Raw genomic sequence first — 6,355 nt, 5'->3', positions numbered from 1 at the left:
AAGATTTATCGAGATGAGTAACGGTCGCACTGTGCCAAGAGTCACACTCAAATCAACCCAAACCAGAAAAATACTGTAATCTGCTGTAAGATTGTACAGTAGCTTGCTGTTAATATTTTGTTCTTGAAAAACACGTGAATTTACAGTATTCAGCTGTATTTACAAAGAACGGTATATTGCTGTACAAAATATGCTGTATTTTTACAGCAATTTGTTACAGTGTGGTTCTGTCCCACTAGCTCCAAAGACGTGATAGAAAAGGACCAAGAATGGACACAGTTCAGTTTAGGCTCGTTTTCCTCCGCACCTGCCTGGTTGGTTGCTATGATCAGATGAAAAGCTTCACTGATGTGTTAATGGGGTTTAATTGATCTTTATAATGGAAGTAGACAGGACAGCGTGACCATCACTTTCTCATAACCCACAGTGACGTCTCCTTTTTGCTGCCTGTCAGATACATTTAGGCAATAGTAGTTCATTGGTGAATCACTGCCTTGTATGAGTCACCTAAAAAAAAAAAGTAATTCTCATTCATCATCCACTGCTTACACCTGGTTATACTGTTGAGTGTTGCAGAGGGAACAGAGCCTTAGCATTGACTGGGTGAGCAACAGGGTTTAAAGGAAAGAATTCATTCATATTTGAAAAACAAAAGTCAGTCCATCACTTTGGTCAAGACTGAAATATCTCAAAAAGTGCGGATTAAATGTCTTGGAACCCTGTACATATACTGTACTCTTAGACCTCAGATAACACACCACATTTTTGTTCTGAGTAAAATGTCTCAATAGCTACGGGACAATTACCTTAAAATTTTGTCACAATGGCTCATAGGTTTCTGATCTGTCCCTGTAGCAATCTCATCAGATAATGATTAAAAATAATTAGCTGTTGTATATTTTGAGTTGGATATATTTATCCAACTCAAAATAATCCACTCCCTTAACCTCAGCTGTACTTTCCACTTAATCACTAATTACAGTAGTAACTGAAAGCTTCATAACATACTAAATCAGATTGTAAACTAAGATTGTAATATGATAAGCATTATTTCATCTTAATGTTGATTCAGTTCAGTTATATTGCATGAAACCACAGCATTAGTCAGTCAGCTTCAAGGTACTTCTTATATGTTTGTGAAATTCTTCCACTGCACTCCATTCGCTATAGCCAGGTTGTTACTCCTCAGCTCTTTTCAGACATGTGTTTAGATTAATGGGAACATTAATCTGATGGCATCTGAATGTGTTGGCTTCATGTCTGACATGAGCACCTTGTTTCTTTCTTGGAAAAGCTGCAACAAGCAGCCTTGCTAGGTCCAACCTTGTAGAGTTCCATATCATTTTAACTCAGTCACATTAATAGAAAGACACACACACAGCATAGCAGTGCTTCAAGTCGTGTGAATTGATTTGAGGACAGACACATTCAATATTCTTCCAAAAACAAAGAGCAAAAGACACTCTTGTGTGCCAAAATAACAAATCAACTTTTGTCATTCATTTTACAAAGTGAAATTAAAAAAAAAAAAAAAAAAAAAAAAAAAAAAAAACACCCTACTGGATAAAAAAGACACTAACAGCTCAATACTTCTACCTCAAATAGGATTCATTTGAGTGTCTCCAGATCAACAGAGTTTCATTCATACCAGGACTAGAAACATAACATAGTCACAGTTACACTGTTGCCATCCTCAGTCTGAATCTGAGCTCCATCACAGCTGTAGGATATTTTTTGATTTTCTCTTCAAGAAGTATTATTTAGATTATAGAAAGTAGCACATGCATACCATGGCTCTCTCTGCTACTGTGGAGAGTTTCTCTGAATGAAGCTGTCAGGAACATTGATGGAGAAATGTGTGAAAAACAAAATGTGGTGCTTAAAACTGACTGGTAAAGACAGCAGTGTGCATATCTCATGTCTGCAAAAAGGCTTTTGACATTGCCATTCCCACACCAAGAAAAGTACAAAACATAGTGACGCTGCAGCAATCATGGAAATATAATTCATTGCTTACCTTTACTGTTCTTATCTCATCTTGTCTCATTCTACTTTAACACACACACATATAATCAGGTCACAACAGTAGCTACATCGACTCTGAAGAATCCAAAATAATCGAATGGTAACGCTTGAAAAAAATTGCCAGAATTTTTCATATGAAAAAACAGTTTATTTTATGTTGTTTAACAACGTGCAGTTACATTATGTAGTTGACTTGTTTCTTTTAACATGCTCATGTTACTTAGTCTAACAGACCTGCAGTATTCATTTACAGAGTTGCAAACAGCTGACTTGTCACTTCAAACAATAAAGACCACAAACACACACACACACACACACACACACAACACACGCACACAGATACACAGTTGAACTGTCACTACCAAGCCATACATTTCCAATGTTTTTAGTTGGATCTTCAGTTCCAACATCACAGTCCAACATGTGCCTGAGGAAACTGTCAAACTATCCTGGTAGGAAAATACAAACACAAAACGAGCATGTTATATATATGTCAATGTAACAGGACCTGAAAATGTATTCATGCTATATTATTTCATGTTAAAGACCTCTAATTCTACAAGTACTCATTAAAAGGAAGGTAAGAGACAGCATACACATAATTTTGAATTCAATATGGAGGTCAAAAATGTAAGCTAAGTGTGAACAGGAGAATTTATTGTATTGTATTCTAACTTTCAAATTTTAATTATGAGAAACAATTAAAAGATTGGTATTCCAAATGTTGAACATTTCTTACAAATAAAATTTGACTCTACCTATAACCACTTAACCACACAAGAAATTTGACTTTCATGCTTGTAATCTATTTAAGTCCTAACTTGACTTCTTCTTCTGTCCATGACTGTAAGTCTTACCTCTTCCATTGTTGCTCCCAGACCACTGGCATTTTCCTATTTCGATCCATTCTGGCTCCAAAAGAGCCAGAAGGCCCGTTTTCTGCGCGGTCATTCGCAAGTCCTTGTAGGCGACTTCTCTGACTGTGGCCCTCAGTTTCCTTTTGAGCTCTTTCTGATATCAAGCGTTCTTGGTTCCCCCTCCCGTCAGCTCCATCACTTGGCTGAGCTGGCTGTTGCTCAGGTTTTTGGTTTATCCACTTCATAATCAGCTTTCAGAGTCCTCCTCCTCAGCTACTGTCAGCCAAGAGTCTCTTCAAAATGGTCCAGTAAAGACTGTTTGTAAAAGATGATGATTTACAGTTCAAATCCCAAGTTGGATACATTCATTGCCCTGTAATGTTCTTCAGAACATTTAGGAATGCATACGTGATTCAGCACCAAGGCAATTAGGAGAACCAGTAGCTAGAGGTAGCCCAGACTTTAACCTTGTCTTTGTGGGAATGGGTTCTTAAAACTTACTACACAGGAAAGTTTAATATATGATTTTTTGAAAAAAATTAAAATGGTATTCAATTCAAATTTCAATTCAATATTTTGATTGAAAATTGATTTATTTCGAATTTATTTCGAAATTTTAAACTAAAGCGTGCAAGTAAGTATAATGGGTCAGCCTGAGAGCATTATGAAAAATGGCTTGACAGATTGTTCAATATTAAATGTGAATGCTTAGGCAGGGAGCCATACTGCCTGGATCTCATTTTGAAACGTAAATCTCCAAAATTATTTACAGTTAATATATGTTCCATACAATCCCCTCATTTTAGCACATTTCCATATTCCTGATAAACAACTTAATTTCTAACAACTTCAACCCTTCTTGCGGTAGCCTTAAAAAAATTTTCACACCTGGACTTTCAGGTTCATTCCATTCTTTTTGTGTACCTTTTAAATTCGTCCAGATTAGAATGAGAAGTTATGTGTGAACTGCCAGCCTTAGGTCTGCCACACAGATGCTGAGTCAGGATTTATTAGCTAATCTTTGATTGGACCCAATATAGGAAACCTGAAGACTTTTTCCTGAATGCCACTTGAGCATTTGTCTTTGTATTTGCTTACAGCTCCTCTTGTTACGTAAATAACTGGTCCCAGTCTCAGGCCCACTCTGCTGAGAAGCAACCTATTATCCACAGTATAAGTAGCCACTGTAGATGCATTGTTGTTTACAGAATAAATGTATTGCATACACATGCAAGCACCACATTCTGTGTTATAATACATTGGCTAATGTATAGTGGCCACACAACAACACCACAGGTTATGGCCCAAAGATGTTATTGTCATGCGTAATCAAAATAGTGATGTATTTTCAAATGTGATTTCCAGTTGCAGATCCAGTTGTACTTTTTCTCCTTTATATTATAATACTACTCAGGAGAATGTGCCATAGACTAATTTTGTTATACACACCTGAATTTGGTTTGTAAATAGTCTGTGATCACTGATTGAAATCAAGAAAAAGTGTGAAAAATGTTACCCACTTAACCCTCTATCCCTTGTGTTGTTAAGGATTCAAACGTAAGCTCATAATGTGATTCAGGTTATCCCAGTGAAGCTTTTCTGGCTCCACTAAAAAGCTGAAAAATTGCAGTGTAATCAGAGTATCAGCTCTAAGTGGAGAGATGAAGGAGACATAATTTCCCTCAACTACCTGACACAAGCACAAAAAAATTAAGATTTTATATTTTGGTCTTTTTGTTTAATCCTTGACCTTTTAAATTTACATAATCTTTACCTTATGTCCTGCTTTTTTTTTTATTTTTTTTGTTTTTTTTTACAATGGATACTTGTACTTCCTGGAAAACTAATCTGCCACCAGTTGATGCCGCGCAAAATCCCTAACGTTCAAACAATAATCATGGAAACCACAATAATTTGTAATGGTCTATAAATTAAATAGTGGGTGGGAAAATTAACAACCTGTTACTAACCCTAAATGATAGAGTAATTTCTTGATTATCAAATTATTGCTGTGACTGAGTTGATAATGTTGTTCAGTACCAGTACTTAATAGCTCCTTAAAAACAGGAATGCATATTGGTTAGGTTTCAAAAGTAGAGCAAGTTTAGGGAGTTTCAATAAGCTGCACTAGATGTGCTGTATCATTTATATTGCTTAACGGACAGTATGTACAATGTGCTACCAGTCTTCAAATTTTGTCTATTTTGGGAGAAATTGGTGTCAAAATACAGCTGTTCAGAATTGTTTCAATGTCTCATATTTTCTGCTTAAAAAAGTCTCTCAATGATACAGCCAAGCAATCTAAAAGCCTGCAATAAATATGTTACACATTCAAAGCAGCCTTTTTGAACTGATTAATCTGCTCTAAATAATTTAAAGTGACTGCCACTTGATAAATAGCTCCAGTTTGTTCTAATATTTGGGATCTCCTTAAACTGACAGTCCTTGCCACCAAAAAAAGAAATGAACAAAAAAAAAAACCTCGGCCTGAAGAAATTTAGCTAAAACACACGCTGAACTGACATGGAAATCATCTTTGCCTCAATTAAGTTAAACAAACAAACAGGTATGCTGAAAACATTAAATCATGATTATTATGTTATCAATGGTGGTTACTATTTCTGTCAATTATATTGTAGTTTCTTTGGCATTTTGACATACTTTGTGGTGACACTTTATTTTTTGTATTCAAAAGCCCCAGACATTAAATTGTTAGTCTTTAATCAACTAATACTGAATTAAACCCTCACATGCCATCAGTTATTAATCAGATTACGAAAGCAGTTCTAATAAAAACCCAGTAAAACAAGGTGTTTAGTTAACAACCTTTCACTACAATTAGATTCAGATTACTATTAGCTCTTTCTGATGAATTTCAATAGGAGACAAACTAAAAAAAATACTGGAGCATTAAAAAATAATAATTCCATGTATTTTTACAAAAGACCAGATGTAACCTCACCACAGTGGTCAGACTGTAAATTTTTGATAGTGAGAAATGTATTAAAAAATAACTGGATGCAAAAATATGTGTAAGAACCTTAGACAATTGTTATTATTCATTAAAACATAAAAAGCTTAATAATAACTACCCAAAATGACGAACAACAAAGTGTTTGCTTGTGACCTGTTTTTCACCTTCACTGCCAATGAGAAAGAGAAAAAATGTCAAATCTCGAATGAATTAGATATTTATCTTGTTTTTACAGAAACAACAAGAGCTTAGAGATGACTATCTTTCATTCAATCAATTATATTTATAGCGCCAATTATTAATTCAAATGTCTCAAGAGCTGTACAAGAACCCATATGACCTGACCCTCTCATAACAAAGCCCTAAGGTGACAGTGCAAGAAAAAAAAAATCCCATTTCAGGATAAGAAACCTTTGAGCAGAACCTGGGCTGCCGTGACAGGTGAATCTTGACTAACCATATTGTTAAACTCTTGTGGTGTAACTGTGAATGTACTGAG

This window comes from Acanthochromis polyacanthus, chromosome 6, assembly GCF_021347895.1.
Source record: "Acanthochromis polyacanthus isolate Apoly-LR-REF ecotype Palm Island chromosome 6, KAUST_Apoly_ChrSc, whole genome shotgun sequence".
Classification (NCBI taxonomy): Eukaryota; Metazoa; Chordata; class Actinopteri; family Pomacentridae; genus Acanthochromis; species Acanthochromis polyacanthus.
The sequence above is the reverse complement of the archived record's forward strand: the minus strand, read 5'-3'. Positions refer to the sequence as shown.